The 18,530-nt window shown below is 44.5% G+C and overlaps 1 long non-coding RNA gene across 1 annotated transcript in view; it reads right to left on the bottom strand.

Annotated features, from left to right (window-relative positions):
• Positions 1 to 6,551: 6,551 nt before the first annotated feature.
• LOC135525343 (uncharacterized) overlaps positions 6,552 to 18,530 on the bottom strand; it is a 179,827-nt gene continuing 167,848 nt past the window's right edge. Inside the window, exon 3 of the long non-coding RNA XR_010453124.1 lies at positions 6,552 to 6,723. This is a non-coding gene — a long non-coding RNA (uncharacterized LOC135525343). The remainder of the gene's footprint in view (positions 6,724 to 18,530) is intronic.

Here is an 18,530-nt window from a genome sequence, read left to right as displayed (position 1 = left end):
TCAGAGCAGCATTGGTCTAAGATACAGTGATGGCTGTTTAACAGTCTGATTGCCTTGAGATAGAAGCTGTTTTTCAGTCTCTCTGTCCCAGCTTTGATGCACCTGTACTGACCTCGCCTTTTGGATGATAGCTGGGTGAACAGACAGTGGCTCAGGTAGTTGACGTCATTGACAATATTTTTGGCATTCATATGGCATTGGGTGCTGGAAGTGTCCTGGAGGGCGAGAAGTTTGCCTCCGGTAATGCATTGGGCAGACCGCACCACCCTCTGGAGAGCTTTGTGGTTGTGGGCGTTGCAGTTGCCGTACCAGGCAGTGATACAGCCCGACAGGATGCTCTTAACTGTGCATCTGTAAAAGTTTGTGAGGGTTTTAGGTGTTAAGCCAAATTTCTTTAGCTTCCTGAGGTTGAAGAGGTGCTGTTGCACCTTCTTCACCACACTGTCTGAGTGGGTGGACCATTTCAGCTTGTCAGTGATGTGTTCGAGGAACTTGAAGCTTTCCACCTTCTCCACTGCAGTCCCATCGATGTGGATAGGGGGGGTGCTCCCTCTGCTGTTTCCTGAAGTCCACGATAATCTCCTTAGTTTTGTTGACGTTGAATGAGAGGTTATTAACCTGGCACCACACTCCTAGAGGCTTCACCTCCTCCCTGTAGACTGTTTCATTGTTGTGGGTAATCAAGCCTACTACTGTTGTGTCGTCTGCAAACTTGATGATTGAGTTGGAGGCTTGTGTGCTTGTGTCATACGTCTTGTGTCTGAGCCGTTGAACTGTACTCAACTTTGAGTACGGACTCTCCCTATCCCAGTCTGTTGTCCCCACATGATTCAAGATGGCCACCATTGACCCTGTACTATCATAGCACTGAGAGTGCACTTGTGAAGGTGGTAAATTAACTTTTAATGGCATCAGACCGAGGCTCTGTATCTGTCCTCGTGCTCCTAGACCTTTTGATACCATCGATCACTACATTATTTTGGAGAGATTGAAAACCCAAATTGGTGTAGCCGGACAAGTTCTGGCCTGGTTTAGATCTTATCTGTCGGAAAGCTATCAGTTTGTCTCTGTAGATGGTTTTGACAAACCAACTGTAAATCAACAGGCCTCGTTACTGTCCCTAGAATTTCTAAGCTAGAGACAGGGCTTTCTCCTATAGAGCTCGATTTTTATGGAATGGTCTGCCTATCCATGTGAGAGACGCAGATTCAGTCTCAATCTTTAAGTCTTTATTGAAGACTCTTCTCTTCAGTAGGTCCTATGATTGAGTGTAGTCTGGCCCAGGAGTGTGAACGTGAACGGAAAGGCACTGGAGAAACGAACCGGCCTTGCTGTCTCTGCCTGGCCGGTTCCCCTCTCTCCACTGGGATTCTCTGCCTCTAACCCTATTACAGGGGCTGAGTCACTGGCTTACTGGTGCTCTTTCATGCCGTCCCAAGAAGGGGTGCATCACTTGAGTGGGTTGAGTCACTGACGTGATCTTCCTGTCCGGGTTGGCGCCCCCTCTTGGGTTCCTGCCGTGAGGGAGATCTTCGTGGGCTATACTCGGCCTTGTCACAGGATGGTAAGTTGGCGGTTGAAGATATCCGTTTAGTGGTGTGGGGGCTGTGCTTTGTCAAAGTGGTTTGGGTAATATCCTGCCTGTTTGGCCCTGTGGTTTGGGTTATATCCTGCCTGTCCGGGGCCACAGTGCCTCCCGACCCCTCCTGTCTCAGCCTCCAGTATTTATGCTGCAGTAGTTTATGCGTTGGGGGTCTAGGGCCAGTCTTTTATATCTGGAGTATTTCTCCTGTCTTATCCGGTGTCCTGTGTGAATTTAAGTATGCTCTCTTTAATTCTCTCTTTCTTTCTCTCAGAGGACATGAGCCCTAGGACCATGCCTCAGGACTACCTAGCCTGATGACTCCTTGCTGTCCACAGTTCACCTGGTCGTGCTGCTGCTCCAGTTTCAACTGTTCTGCCTGCGGCTATGGAACCCTGACCTGTTCACCGGACGTGCTACCTGTCCCAGACCTGCTGTTTTCAACTCTCTAGAGACAGCAGGAGCGGTAGAGATACTCTGAATGATTGGCTATGAAAAGCCAACTGAAATTTACTCCTGAGGTGCTGATCTGTTACGCCCTCTACAACCACTGTGATTATTATTATTTGACCCTGCTGGTCATCTATGAACATTTGAACATCGTGGCCATGTTCTGTTATAATCTCCACCCGGCACAGCCAGAAGAGGACTGACCACCCATCATAGCCTGGTTCCTCTCTAGGTTCTGGCCTCTTTAGGGAGTTTTTTCCCGAGCCACCATGCTTCTATACCTGCATTGCTTGCTGTTTGGGGTTTTAGGCTGGGTTTCTTTGTGACATCAGCTGATGTAAGAAGGACTTTATAAATACATTTGATTGATTGATTGGTTTAGTCTGCTTGATTGCTTTGTGGAGGGAATAACTACACTGTTTGTATTCTTCCATATTCCCAGACTTCATACCCTGGTAAAATGTGGTGGTTCGCGCTTTCAGTTTTGCACGAATGCTCCCATCTATCCACAGTTTCTGGTTGGGGTAGGTTTTAACAGTCACAGTGGGTACAATCTCTATACACTTCATAAACTATCCACAGTTTCTTTCTGGTTGGGGTAGGTTTTAACAGTCACAGTGAGTACAACATCTCCTATACACTTCCTTATAAACTCAGTCACTGTGTCGGTATATGTGTCACAATTATTTTCTGAAGCTACTCTGAACATATCCCAGTCCGAGTGATCAAAACAGAAGCATGGATTCCGATTGATCAGACCAGGGTCAATGAAGTGTAAAGAGGAACTTGGTGTGTGGAAAGTTACTGAGTGACGAGGAAAGTTACTGAGTGAGAAAAGGGGAAGTGTAGAAAGTTCATATTCTGTTTAAATATATTGTTCAATATGAATGCTCCTAAGGAGGGAGGCAAAGGGTAACAGTCTAGTGTCAGCTCTTGATAAGGCAGGCCAGGAACCGGGACCATGAGGGATGTGAAAATGTACTCGATACAGCTGGAAGAGGGGCCACAGGGGCCCACATTGAAGAACATCTGGTTACAGTCCTATCTCACAAATACATTCTCACTTCCACGCCCATGAGGGTCCTAGAGTTAGGCAGGGCCATGACAATACCAGTAAGAGGAATCTACTATGTTTCTGCCTAACACATAAGAAGGATTGGCTATCTTAGACATGCAAGGAGGTGAAACCGCCTAGTTGGAAGATATACAAGATGTGCTTCTGTGACTTCTTTGCAGCTGTAGTGGTTGAATAAACTTGGTTAGAGCTTTTTCTAGTTGTCCATGAGTTTTTACTCTGTTTGTTCAGAACCTTATTATTGGCGTTGTCGGCAGGATTCACCACGATTTACAGTCGAACTTGAGAGTTCAAATCAGTGGAGCAGGAGACAGAACCAAAAACAAGGTAGGCACAGTTCCTACACCTGTTACTACTCATTCTGACATCTTGGGGAGATGAGAGTCATAGGCTGAATACAAACGATAGGATACGGACCTAGAAAGCCTGAGCTTATTCAGCAGTCGCACTGTGTTACGACCGGTCTTGGATATATGGGTAAGTCCTGGAAGGTAAGTCTGAGCAGGGTGGTTCCTGCGAAGGTTAAGTCCTAAGGGGTAAATCTCAAGTGAGTTTTTACTCTGTTCAGATCCTAACAATACTTAGGTACTGATTATATACAGTTGAAGTCTGAGGTTTACATACACCTTAGCCAAATACATTTAAACTCAGTTTTTCACAATTCCTGACATTTAATCAGAGTAAAAATTCCCTGTCTTAGGTCAGTTGGGATCAACACTTTATTTTAAGAATGTGAAATGTCAGAATAATAGTAGAGAGAATGATTGATTTCAGCTTGTATTTCTTTCATCACATTCCCAGTGGGTCAGAAGTTTACATACACTCAAATAGTATTTGGTAGCATTGACTCTAAATTGCTTAACTTGGGTCAAACATTTTGGGTAGCCTTCCACAAGCCTTCCACAAGTTAGTTGAATTTTGGCCCATTCCTCCTGACAGAGCTCGTGTAACTGAGTCAGGTTTGAGAGGCCTCCTTGCTCGCACACGCTTTTTCAGTTCTACCCACACATTTTCTACAGGATTGAGGTCAGGGCTTTGTGATGGCCACTCCAATACCTTGACTTTGTTGTCCTTAAGCCATTTTGCCACAACTTTGGAAGTATGCTTGGGGTCATAGTCCATTTGGAAGACCCATTTGTGACCAAGCTTTAATGTGTGGAGGTTAAATATTTCTAAGAATATTTTTGCATTCTGTGCGCCACCTTTTGAGTTGAGCGTGGGGGGGGTGCCCTTGGGGAACGTGGTAGCGTGATGTCGTTAACTTCCTGACTGATGTATTGAGATGTTGCTTCAATATATCCACATAATTTCCTGCCTAATGATGCCATCTATTTTGTGAAGTGCACCAGTCCCTCCTGCAGCAAAGCACCCCCACAACATAATGCTGCAACTTCGGTGCTTCATGGTTGGGATGGTGTTCTTCAGCTTGCAAGCCTCCCCCTTTTTCCTCCATGGTCATTATGGCCAAACAGTTCTATTTTTGTTTCATCGGACCAGAGGACATTTCTCCAAAAAGTACTATCTTTGTCCCCATGTGCAGTTGCAAACTGTAGTCTGTTTTTTTATGGCAGTTTTGGAGCACTGGCTTCTTCCCTGCTGAGCGTCCTTTCAGGTTATGTCGACATAGGACTCGTTTTACTGTGGATATAGATACTTTTGTACCTGTTTCCTCCAGCATCTTCGCAAGGTCCTTTGCTGTTGTTTTGGGATTGATTTGCACTTTTTGCACCAAAGTATGTTCATGTTCATTATGTCAATTAGCCAATCAGAAGCTTCTAAAGCCATGACATTCTTTTCTGGAATTTTCCAAGCTGTTTAAAGGCACAATCAACTTAGTGTATGTAAACTCCTGACCCACTGGAATTGTGATACAGTGAATTATAAGTAAAATAATCTGTCTGTAAACAATTGTTTACAAAGAAATGACTTGTGTCATGCACAAGTAGACGTCCTAACCGACTTGCCAAAACTATAGTTTGTTAACAAGAAATGTGTGGAGTGGTTGAAAAAGGAGTTTTAATGACTCCAACGTAAGTGTATGTAAACTTCCGACTTCAACTGTATGTATTGCGATTCGATACAACTATTTTATTGCAATTTTATGTTCTGCAGAGAAATGAGAGAGTATGAGAAAATTAGTTTTGATCAGTCATGAAAATAAAAGTTCTGAAAATGTTGGCTCACTCTTTATTAAAAAGAAGATGGAGAACAAGCTGTAGGATGAAAAATACAGTTTTGTGCAGGTACAGCCGACTAGCGCTAGTTGACTAGCGCTAGTTAGTTAATGCTACCTATAACTGTTTGGTATTTTCCCCCATCACTACTCGATAGAGGATGGTCATTTGGCAAAGCCGTGGTATGGGGAGAGATGGGACGACACAGATAGACTAAGAAGATGTGTAGAGGCAAACAGACATACATACTCTTATCTGACTTACACGGTTGGCCTGAACCATGGAAAACAGCCCCACACCATTATTCCTCTTCCACCTAACTTTACAGTTGGCACTACGCATTGGGGCAGGTAGCGTTCTTTTGGATTCCACCAAATCCAGATTTGTCCGTCAGACTGCCAGATGGTGAAGAGTGATTCATCACTTGAGAGACCACATTTTCACTGCTCCAGAGTCCAATGGCGGAGAGCTTTACACCACTCCAGCCGATGCTTGGCATTGTGCATGGTGATCTTAGGCTTGTGTGCGGCTGCTTGGCCATGGAAATCCATTTAATGACGCTCTCGACAAACAGTTATTGTGCTGATGTTTCTTCAAGATGCAGTTTGGAACTCAGTAGTGAGTGTTGCAACTGAGGACATTACACGCCTCAGCACTCGGCGGTCCCGTTCTGTCAGCTTGAAAGTCACTGAGCTCTTAAGTTAGGCCATACTACTGCCAATGTTTTCCTATGGAGACTGCATGGCTGTGTGCTCAATTCTATACATCTTACACCAATTCAGTACACCTATACACCTAGCAGAATCCTCTCATTTGAAGGTGTGTCCACATAATTTTGTATATATATATATAGATTATATACATAGATGTATATATAGTACATGTGTATATATATATATATATATATAGTACATGTGTATATATATATATATATATATATATATATATATATATATATATATATATATATATATATACAATGGGACATAAAATAAAAGTGAATAAAATATTAAATAGGTCAAAAAGTAAAAACAAATTCAGAAAATAGGTGATACACAGCAAAACACTGAAAGTACATTTGAACCGAAAAAAACGAGATATAAGGTCAATTGTGCTGGCTCAGTACATACAACACACACACACACACACACACACACACACACACACACACACACACACACACACACACACACACACACACACACACACACACACACACACACACACACACACACACACACACACGTATTAGAGTGGCACTCACATAAGGCATGGAAGCCAGTAAGCAGCATACAGAGCAACAGAGTTCTGAGGGGCAGCAGGGGCGGCAGACGGAGGCAGGGTGGACCGCCGGCGGCCATCTTGCTCCGGGGCGACCTTTGACCTGGCTGGAGTGCCGAGGCCCCACGAAGAGAAGGCTGTGGTCTTCAAACAGGATGTCTCTGCCGGGAGGAAGAAAGGAAGAGAGGAGGAGGGGAAGTGAGGAGGAGGAGAGGAGGGGAAGAGAGGAAAGGAGGAGATGAGAGGATATCACCAATTCTGCATTCAAATATTTTAAAAGTGAGTCTATTTCAACGGCTGTCACAACAAATCCCAGTTAAATACAACACACTACTCTTCACTGTTCAAAATGTCTTCTGCCTCAACGAAGGTCACCATTGTGCACGTTGTTCAGCGCACATTGCCACACCACGTTTTCACATTAGATCTCAGCTTACTGGTCACGATAACAACACCCACCCGTAGCGCGTGCTCCAGAAGGTATGTCTCACTGGTCATCCCCAAAGCCAACACCTACTTTGGCCACCTTTCCTTCCAGTTCTCTGCTGCCAATGACTGGAATGAATTGTAAAAAATTGCTGAAGTTGGAGACTTACATCTCCCTCACTAACTTTAAACATCAGCTATCTGAGCATCTAACCGATCACTGCAGCTGTCCACAGCACATCTATAAATAGCCCAACCAATCTACCTACCTCATCCCCATATTGTTTTTATTGACTTTTTTGCTCTTTTGCACACCAGTATTTCTACTTGCACATCATCATCTGTACATCAATCACTCCAGTGTTAATTTGTTAAATTGTAATTACTTTGCTACTACTACTTATTTCTTGCCTTACCTCCTCATGCCATTTGCACACACTGTTTTCTATTGTGTTATTGACTGTACGTTTGTTTATCCCATGTGTAACTCTGTGCTGTTGTTTGTGTCGCACTGCTTTGCTTTATCTTGGCCAGGTCGCAGTTGTAAATGAGAACTTGTTCTCAACTCGCCTACCTGGTTAAATAAAGGTAAAATAAAAAATTACAAAGAAAAGATGTGTGCTAGCTGGTCCACAAGGCTCATATGCATGGACACTAGAAGCATCTCTTCACACCAGCATGGACCAAGAAGGGACTCTCACAACGGCTTTTCTCATACCTATCCTAATCAACTGCTTTTCACATCTCATAACGGCTGGTCTCATACCTATCCTAATCAACCGCTTTTCACATCTCATAACGGCTGGTCTCATACCTATCCTAATCAACCGCTTTTCACATCTCATAACGGCTGGTCTCATACCTATCCTAATCAACCGCTTTTCACATCTCATAACGGCTGGTCTCATACCATATCATCCTAATCAACTGCTTTTCAATCAACTGGTCTCATTATCATCATCAACTGCTTTTCACATCTCATAACGGCTGGTCTCATACCATATCATCCTAATCAACTGCTTTTCACATCTCATAATTTCGGGCTTAAATCCCTCAATCTGTTCATTATTTGCTCATCGGCACATCGAGTAATTACGGGGGTACCCAGTGATATTTCAGGCAGCAATGGGCCCCGGTCAAAAGTAGTGCATTTTAAAGAGACTAGGATGTCATTTGGGAAGCAGCCCCTGTGTTTGCATGGCGGCGGGGTCCTGTGAGTGGGCACCCGTTGAAATGTCTGCCACGTCGAACACCCGAGCCCTGTGAGTGGGCACCCGTTGATATGTCTGCCACGTCGAACACCCGAGCCCTGTGAGTGGGCACCCGTTGATATGTCTGCCACGTCGAACACCCGAGCCCTGTGAGTGGGCACCCGTTGATATGTCTGCCACGTCGAACACCCGAGCCCTGTGAGTGGGCACCCGTTGATATGTCTGCCACGTCGAACACCCGAGCCCTGTGAGTGGGCACCCGTTGATATGTCTGCCACGTCGAACACCCGAGCCCTGTGAGTGGGCACCCGTTGATATGTCTGCCACGTCGAACACCCGAGCCCTGTGAGTGGGCACCCGTTGATATGTCTGCCACGTCGAACACCCGAGCCCTGTGAGTGGGCACCCGTTGATATGTCTGCCACGTCGAACACCCGAGCCCTGTGAGTGGGCACCCGTTGATATGTCTGCCACGTCGAACACCCGAGCCCTGTGAGTGGGCACCCGTTGACCCGTTATGTCTGCCACGTCGAACACCCGAGCCCTGTGAGTGGGCACCCGTTGAAATGCCTGCCACGTCGAACACCCGAGCCCTGTGAGTGGGCACCCGTTGAAATGTCTGCCACGTCGAACACCCGAGCCCTGTGAGTGGGCACCCGTTGATATGTCTGCCACGTCGAACACCCGAGCCCTGTGAGTGGGCACCCGTTGATATGTCTGCCACGTCGAACACCCGAGCCCTGTGAGTGGGCACCCGTTGATATGTCTGCCACGTCGAACACCCGAGCCCTGTGAGTGGGCACCCGTTGAAATGCCTGCCACGTCGAACACCCGAGCACAGTTACACACACTTAAAAGACACAAATTAAAAGAAGAGGGAAAAAAGAGAACAGAGCAATACTCAACCATGAGGCATCAAAGCCAAAGGAACTGAATAATATTAAGAAATACTATACATGGAAGGAAAGTAATGTGGAAACCTACCAAAAACAATGAGGCAACAACAAATTCAAAACTATATAGAAAACTTCATTCCACTGTAGTAGTGAAGGCATAAACTTGGCAGTAGAAAACCCAAACAGTATATTTAACCTCTCAGCTTCCCTATCAAATCTAAAAAAAATCTAACAGAAAACCGGAGAAAATTAACAACAATGCAAAATGTTTTAATTAAGGATGCAAAAACCTAAGTAAGATATTGAGAAACCTATCTAACCTAAAACATAGATACCCAGATTATGGTGAATCACTAAAACAGTACAGAAATACACTACGGAAAAATAAGCAAGAGCACATCAGAAATCAGCTCAATGTAATTGAAGAATTTATTTGAAAACACTAAACAAACAACAACACGAAGAGTTATCTATCCAAAACGGAGATGTATGGGTAAACCACTTCTCTAATCTTTTTGGCCCTATAACAAAGCACAAACAGCAAAAAAATATACATGATCAAATACTAATCTTAGAATCAACTATTAAAGACTACCAGAACCCACTGTATTATCCAAATACATTGAATGAACTACAAGACAAAATACAAATCCTCCAACCCAAAAAGGCTTGTGGTGTTGATGGTATCCTCAATGAAATGATAAACTATACAGACCACGAATTCTAATTGGCTATACTTAAACTCTTTAAAATCATCCTTAGCTCTGGCATCTTCCCCAATATTTGGAACCAAGGATTGATCACCCCAATCTACAAAAGTGGAGACAAATTTGACCCCAATAACTATATGTCAACAGCAACCTTGGGAATATCCTCAGCATTTTCATTAACAGCAGACTAGTTCATTTCCTCAGTGAAAACAATGTACTGATCAAATGTAAAATTGGGAGTCAAATTCTGAATTCAAATGTCTATTGTTTGCTGATGATCTGGTGCTTCTGTCACCATTCAAGGAGGGCCTACAGCAGCACCTAGATCTTCTGCACAAATTATGTTTGACCTGAGCCCTGACAGACCTGGGCCATATCAGACCTGGGCCCTGACAGTAAACCTCAGTAAGATCAAAATAATGGTGTTCCAAAGAAGGTCCAGTCGCCAGGACCACAAATACAAATTCCATCTAGACGCCGTTGCCCTAGAGCACACAAAAAACTATTCCTACCTCGGCCTAAACATCAGCGCCACAGGTCACTTCCACAAAGCTGTGAACGAGCTGAGAGACAAGACAACGGCCATCAAAGGGAACATAAAAATCAACATACCAATTAGGATCTCACTAAAAATACTTGAACCCATTGCCGGTTTATTGTTGTGAGGTCTGGGGTCAGCTCACCAACCAAGAATTCACAAAATGGGACAAATACCAAATTGAGACTCCGCACTTGTGTACAACATAAAACACCAAATAATGCATGCAGAGCAGAATTAGGCCGATACCCGCAAATTATCAAATTCTAGTAAAGAGCCGTTAAATTCTACAACCACCTAAAAGGAAGCAATTCACAAACCTTCCATAACAAATAGTCACCTAAGCAAGCTGGTCCTGGGGCTCTGTTCACAAACAAAAACAGACCCCACAGAGGCCCTGGACAGCAACACAATTAGACCCAACCAAATCATGAGAAAACAAAAAGATAATTACATGACACATTGGAAATAATTAACAAAAAAACAGAGCAAACTAGAAGGCTATTTGGCCCTAAACAGAGAGTACACAGTGTCAGATTACCTGACCACTGTGACTGACCCAAAGTTAAGGAACAGTTTGACTATGTACAGACTCAGTGAGCATAGCCTTGCAATTGAGAAAGGCCGGCCGTAGGCAGACCTGGCTCTCAAGAAAAGACAGTCTAGGTACACACTGCCCACAAAATGCAATGCAAGACATGTAAAGATTGTAGCATATTTGAGGTTTAACCTCTTTGAACTCAAGGGGCAGTATTTCATTTTTGGATAAAAAACCGTTCCCGTTTTAAACAAGATATTTTGTCACGAAAAGATGCTCGACTATGCATATAATTGACAGCTTTGGAAAGAAAACACTCTGACGTTTCCAAAACTGCAAAGATATTATCTGTGAGTGCCACAGAACTGATGCTACAGGCGAAACCAAGATGAAACTTCAAACAGGAAATTAGCAACATTTTTGAAGCGCTGTTTTCCAATGTCTCCTTATATGGCTGTGAATGTGCAAAGAGAGAGCCCACAATTTCTGCCGTTTCCCCAAGGTGTCTGCAGCATTGTGACATATTTGTAGGCATATCATTGGAAGATTGACCATAAGAGACCACATTTACCAGGTGTCCGCCCTGTGTCCTGCGTCGAAATTGGTGCGTAAAGCCCAGCTGCAAGTATTTTTCCATTTAATTCAGAGAAGAAAGCAGACTTCCACAAACGATATATAAATGAAGAGATATGTGAAAAACACCTTGAGGGTTGATTCTAAACAACGTTTGCCATGTTTCAGTCGATATTATGGAGTTAATTTGGAAAAAAGTTCGGCGTTTTGGTGACTGAATTTTCTTTTTTTTTTGGTAGCCAAAAGTGATGTACAAAACGGAGCATTTTTCTCCTACACAAAGAATCTTACAGGAAAAACTGAACATTTGCTATCTAACTGAGAGTCTCCTCATTGAAAACATCCGAAGTTCTTCAAAGGTAAATGATTTTATTTGAAAGCTTTTCTGGTTTTTGTGAAAATGTTGCCCGCTAAATGCTACGCTAAATGCTATGCTAGCTATCAATACTCTTACACAAATGGCTATGGTTGAAAAGCATATTTTGAAAATCTGAGATGACAGTGTTGTTAACAAAAGTCTAAGCTTGAGAGCAAATATATTTATTTCATTTCATTTGCAATTTTCATGAATAGTTAACGTTGCGTTATGCTAATGAGCTTGAGGCTATAAATAGGATCCCGGATCCGGGATTGCTCGACGCAAGAAGTTAAAAAGGCTTCTGAAGTTTGTAATTTCCACTTGCAAATTTCAGACTAGATTTTTCCCTTAACATTTCCTGTTGCTGCAGGATTATTTTCCTGCTGTAGCAAACTGACTCAAATTAAGATCCTACATCTGTATGCATCACATGCCAATCAAAATCATCAGTGTTCCACTTCCAGTGGGACAACCCTGATGGGTCTATTCCACGTGTACGTAGCTAAGGGGAGGATTGTTTTTGCAACACACACCTCCAGTCAGGCCGTCTCTCGCAGCTTTACCTTACAGTGTAACCCATCAGCCCAGACACCACGCCACGCCACACCGCCTGCCAAGTCTCTACGCACCTAACGGCCCCTCCACACACACACACACACACACACACACACACACACACACACACACACACACACACACACACACACACACACACACACACACACAACACACATAGGCAGACGCACACGAGAAAGTGCACACACTCTGGGGAGGGAGGAGTCAGCAGAGCTCTTCTACTACAACAATAGGCCGTCAGCTCATCATCTCAACACAAAGGGACACACACACACACACACACACACACACACACACACACACACACACACACACACACACACACACCCCTTCCTCTTCTCTTTCTCGTGTTGAAACGGCCTTATGTGTTTGTTTTCCTTTCTTCGGGTGATGTCATTGGAGAGAGAGTGAAATGGAGAGAGAAAGAGGAGGATAAACAGGGGGAGTGTAGAAGTGTCAAGGGGATGGTTTGCTGTGACAGCCTCATTGTTCTGGATGTAAACGGTGGGAGGAAGTGGAGGAATCCCACTGTTTCTGCATCTGTCTAGTAGGCCAGATGGGGGGGGATCTCTGCTAAAAGCAGCCACACCACACCCTCCCCCTGAAGATGGAAGAGAGATGACTAGTGCTTCAGTCAGATGCTGCTCACATGGACACCAATCGATTGATAAAACCTCGCCGTAAACTGCTTCATCGAACGGAGGTGGAGGGGAAACCGCTAATTGCTAGTTAACGGCTAACGCTCAAAATTCACAGCATTTCCCTTTATCCTTGAGTAAAGCACAGGATACATTTTTTTTTGCAGGGGATTAAAAGTCATTATGTCGTTTCAAAATATAAACTTGTCCTTGTGCGCATCATGTTTTATTGAGAAAGGAGCGCTTATTGCACATATGACAAAATTGTGTCTTTCGTCCCTGAATTCATTCTTGAGTTTTGTAACTGGCTGCAGAAGGCTGTTAGCCCTATTTTTTCCTCTGGCCGACAGGAATCCAGGACCCATTAACACACATACACACACGTGACCAACGCCAACCCTCCCCACATATATCAGATCTACATATTTTCCCTAACTGGACCCAGTTTCACTGTCCCTCCTCTGTCTCTCGACACCTCCCATTCCCTCACACCACCTTGGAAGCCAAGATGGCCACCGTGATCCTGGTGTTTCTGGAGAAGTCAGGCCTGCTCTCTCTGAAATGCTGAGCCTCTTAATCTATGCATTATTGATGCTAACATGTTGGTCCTGGAGCTGAACATTATGGGTAGAGAGAGGAAGGGGAGGACCAAGGCATGCAGAAAGAGAGCAGGGGCCAAAGCACAGCATGGAAATACACCCAAGTATACACACACACAAACACATGTAAAAAATAAATAACATTAATGAGAAAAAACTTTGCCCGAGGGGCCAGAAAAACATGCCTTTCCCAGATGAGCGGGGAGGGAGAGAGACAGAGAGAGAGACACACACACAGAGAGACAGAGAGACAGAGAGAGACACAGAGAGAGAGACAGAGAGAGAGAGAGACACACACAGAGAGAGAGACTGAGAGACAGAGAGAGACACACAGAGAGACAGAGATAGAGATAGAGACAGAGAGAGAGACAGAGAGAAAGACACAGAGAGACAGAGAAACAGAGAGTGAGAAACAGACAGTGAGAGAGAGAGAGTGAGAGAGAGAGAGAGAGAGAGACAGAGAGAGAGAGACACAGAGACACACAGAGAGAGAGACAGAGAGAGAGAGAGAGAGAGAGACACACAGAGAGAGAGACACAGAGAGAGAGACACACAGAGAGAGAGAAAGAGAGAGAGAGAGACAAAGAGAGCGAGAAACAGACAGTGAGAGAGAGAGACAGACAGAGAGAGAGAGACACACACAGAGAGAGACAGAGAGAGACAGAGACACAGAGAGAGACACACACACAGAGACAGAGAGAGAGACACACAGAGAGACAGAGAGAGAGAGAGAGAGAGAGAGAGACAGAGAGAGAGAGAGAGAACCATACAGTATGGAGACAGTACAGGTGCATCCAAGCTGGGACCAAGAGACAGCTTACAGGCCAGCAGACTATAATAGAGTCAAAAACTAGCCGGCCTCCGCACAGTACACTACCCTGAACTTTAGTCACTGTTACTAGCTGGCTACCACCTGGTACTCTACCCTGCACCTATTGGGGCGGCAGGGTAGCCTAGTGATTAGAGAGTTGGACTAGTAACCGGAATTTTGCAAGTTCAAACCCCCAAGCTGACAAGGTACAAATCTGTCGTTCTGCCCCTGAACAGGCAGTTAACCTCTTGATGCTATGGGGGCGCTATTTAATTTTTGGATAAAAAGACGTGCCCGTTTTAAGCGCAATATTTTGTCACAAAAAGATGCTTGACTACGCATATAATTGATAGCTTAGGAAAGAAAACACTGACGTTTCCAGAACTGCAAAGATATTGTTTGTGAGTGCCCCAGAACAGATGCTACAGGCAAAACCAAGATGAAACTTCAACCAGGAAATGAGCAGGATTTTTGAGGCTCTGTTTTTCATTGTCTCCTTATATGGCTGTGAATGCGCAAGGAATGAGCCTGCCCGATCTATCGTTCCCCCAAGGTGTCTGCAGCATTGTGACGTATTTGTAGGCATATCACTGGAAGATTGACCATAAGAGACTACATTTGCCAGGTGTCCGTCCCGTGTCCACCGTCGAAATTGGTGCGTCATCTTCAACTGCACGTCTTTTTCCAAGCGATTCACCGGAGAAAGGAGACTACCACGAACGATATATCAATGAAGAGATATGTGAAAAACACATTGAGGATTGATTCTAAACAGCGTTTGCCGTGTTTCAGTCGATATTATGGAGTTAATTTGGAAAACAGTTCGCCGTTTTGATGACTGAATTTTCATTTTTTTTTGGTACCCAAACGTGATGTACAAAACGGAGCGATTTCTCCTACACAAAAAATCTTTCAGGAAAAACTGAACATTTGCTATGTAACTGAGAGTCTCCTCATTGAAAACAACCGAAGTTCTTCAAAGGTAAATGATTTTATTTGAATCCTTTTCTGGTTTTTGTGCAAATGTTGCTGGCTGAATTCTAGGCTTATAGCTATGCTAGCTATCAATACTCTTACACAAATGCTTGTTTAGCTATGGTTGAAAAGCATATTTTGAAAATCTGAGATGACAGTGTTGTTAACAAAAGTCTAAGCTTGAGAGCAAATATATTTATTTCATTTCATTTGCGATTTTCATGAATAGTTAACGTTGCGTTATGCTAATGAGCTTGAGGCTATAAATAGGATCCCGGATCCGGGATTGCTCGACGCAAGAAGTTAACCCACTGTTCCTAGGCCGTCATTGAAAATAAGATTATTTTCTTAACTGACTTGCCTAGTTAAATAAAACGAAACTGCTGGCCTTGGTACATAGAGTCATTGGACACTGGTCACTTGAATAATGTTTACATACTCTTTTACCCACTTCAGGTGGTAGCCGGCTAGTAACAGTATCAAGGTTCATCTTATATAACTACTGCTGTAACACACCTTTCTATGCATACACTGTCCATAACATCTATACACACCATCATATACAATACATATACATTTATATTCCAGCCTCTGACATTGCTCGTTCTAATATTTCTAAATTCCATTATTTTTATTTTGTGTGTATTGTTTTGTATTGTAAGGTATTACTGTACTGTTGAAGCTGGAAACAGAAGCGGGACTATTGGGGTAACAGAGTGTTGTTTTAAGCAGAAGATGGACCTGCCATGATGGGGAGTCTGAGAGACTCTGAGATGTGTCTACACTTTGTGGAGGCCAGCATAATGCTTGTGTGTGTGTGTGTGTGTGTGTGTGTGTGTGTGTGTGTGTGTGTGTGTGTGTGTGTGTGTGTGTGTGTGTGTGTGTGTGTGTGCGCCTTTAGTAAGTCTACTGTATGGTTATGAAGTTCGGTAGTAGGAGATACAGACCTGTGGTTGAACAGACCACTAGTAGTGATTGTTATGAAACGTCAGGGTCACTGGAAAACAAGCAGGAAGTGGTGCTAAAGTGTTCAACCAATTGGATCAATCAACACAGGAAATTGTGGCCAGTGCTGACACTTAGCAACAGTCTGTGAGGCTGTGGCAAGTCCACAGACTCACAGCCTGTTGCTAAGTGTCAGCACTGGCCACAATTTCCTGTGGTCCTACATGGCTCTACAGAGTGATAAATATCTGCTATGCTTGAGTGCCACAGGTCTAAAGACAAAACCGCAGACAATCCCTTGTTTCCACTAGCCCTTTAATAAATCACTCAGGGCTAAAGTACTACCAGTTTGTCCCATCTCTCTCTCTTTCTCCCTTCTCGCAAGAACTCAGAGCCTAGACTACCTCATGAACTCCACTCTATCAAGGCAAATACAAGCATACTGGATAGACAGCATCAGCTAATTCCCACCGTCTGCCAGATAAAGGAGACTATATCAAAGGTTTTACATGTTCACATTTTAGTCATTTAGCAGAAGCTCTAATCCAGAGCATTTTACAAATGAGTGAATTTATTTTAAAGGGCGTGTGACTGGAAGTCGGGAAGCAAGTTCAGGGAGTGAATCATTTAATTAATAAATTAAGCCATAATACAAAGCAAGAAACACGAACAACGCACAGACATGAAACTGAAACAGAAACAATAATGCCTGGGGAAGGAACCAAAGGGGGAGACAGATATGGGAAAGGAACCAAAGGGGGAGACAGATATGGGAAAGTAACCAAAGGGGGAGCCAGATATGGGGAAGGAAACAAAGGGGGAGCCAGATATGGGGAAGGAAACAGATATGGGAAAGGAACCAAAGGGGGAGCCAGATATGGGAAAGGAACCAAAGGGGGAGCCAGATATGGGAAAGGAACCAAAGGGGGAGACAGATATGGGAAAGGAACCAAAGGGGGAGACAGATATGGGAAAGGAACCAAAGGGGGAGACAGATATGGGAAAGGAACCAAAGGGGGAGACAGATATGGGAAAGGAACCAAAGGGGGAGACAGATATGGGAAAGGAACCAAAGGGGGAGACAGATATGGGAAAGGAACCAAAGGGGGAGACAGATGTAGGAAAGGAACCAAAGGGAGTGACATATATAGGGAAGGAACCAAAGGGAGTGGCATATATAGGGAAGGTAATCAGGGAAGTGATGGAGTCCGGGCGAGTCTGATGACGCGCTTGTGCGCGTAACGAGGCTGACAGGTTTGCCCCATAACGATCAGTCTGGTGACCTAGGGGCCGGAGAAGGAGCACATGTGACAGTACCCCCCCCCCCCCTGACGCACAGCTCCAGCCGCAGGACACCGACCATGATGATGATCCTGGGGATCAGGAGCAGACCGGTCGCCTCCGCTGAGGCACAGATCCCGGACGAACCGGCTGAGGCGTGAGAGCCGGCTGAGACCTCCCCCGGTTGAGGCACGGGAACCTGTTCACCCAGCTGAGGTTGAGGCACGGGAACCTGTTCACCCAGCTGAGGTTGAGGCACGGGAACCTGTTCACCCAGCTGAGGTTGAGGCACGGGAACCTGTTCACCCAGCTGAGGCATGGGAGCCTATCGATCGAGAATCCGACAAACCGGCCGAGGCCTCCCAGGTAACTCCAGTCGGACCAGACATCACCTCCAACACAAAAAAACTTGCCGATTCTTCCCTTCGGTGAGGCGTCATTCTGTAAGGTGTGCACTGGGAGTCGGGGAGTGAATAATTTAACAAATAAATTCAACCATAATACAAAACAAGAAACACAGACATGAAACTGAACCAGAAACAATGATGCCTGGGGAAGGAACTAAAGGTAGTGACATATATAGGGCAGGTAATCAAGGAGGTGATGGATTCCAGGTGAGTGTCATGAGGCGCTGATGTGCGTAACGATGGTGACAGGTGTGCCCCATAACGAGCAACCTGGTGACAGGTGTGCGCCATAATGAGCAGCCTGGTGACCAAGAGGCCAGAGAGGGAGCACACGTGACAGGGCAATTCTGCCACTTTTCAAAGTTATATTCATTGACTCCAGCGCCATACCACTGTCTGCATATGTGCAAACATATAATTTCTATTATCAGTGGTTAAAAAAGAAAAGAAGAAAGGTCCTAAAAAAAGGCTTCTCTGTGACATCAC

Source organism: Oncorhynchus masou, chromosome 31, assembly GCF_036934945.1.
Source record: "Oncorhynchus masou masou isolate Uvic2021 chromosome 31, UVic_Omas_1.1, whole genome shotgun sequence".
Lineage (NCBI taxonomy): Eukaryota > Metazoa > Chordata > Actinopteri > Salmoniformes > Salmonidae > Oncorhynchus > Oncorhynchus masou.
The sequence above is the reverse complement of the archived record's forward strand: the minus strand, read 5'-3'. Positions and strand labels throughout refer to the sequence as shown.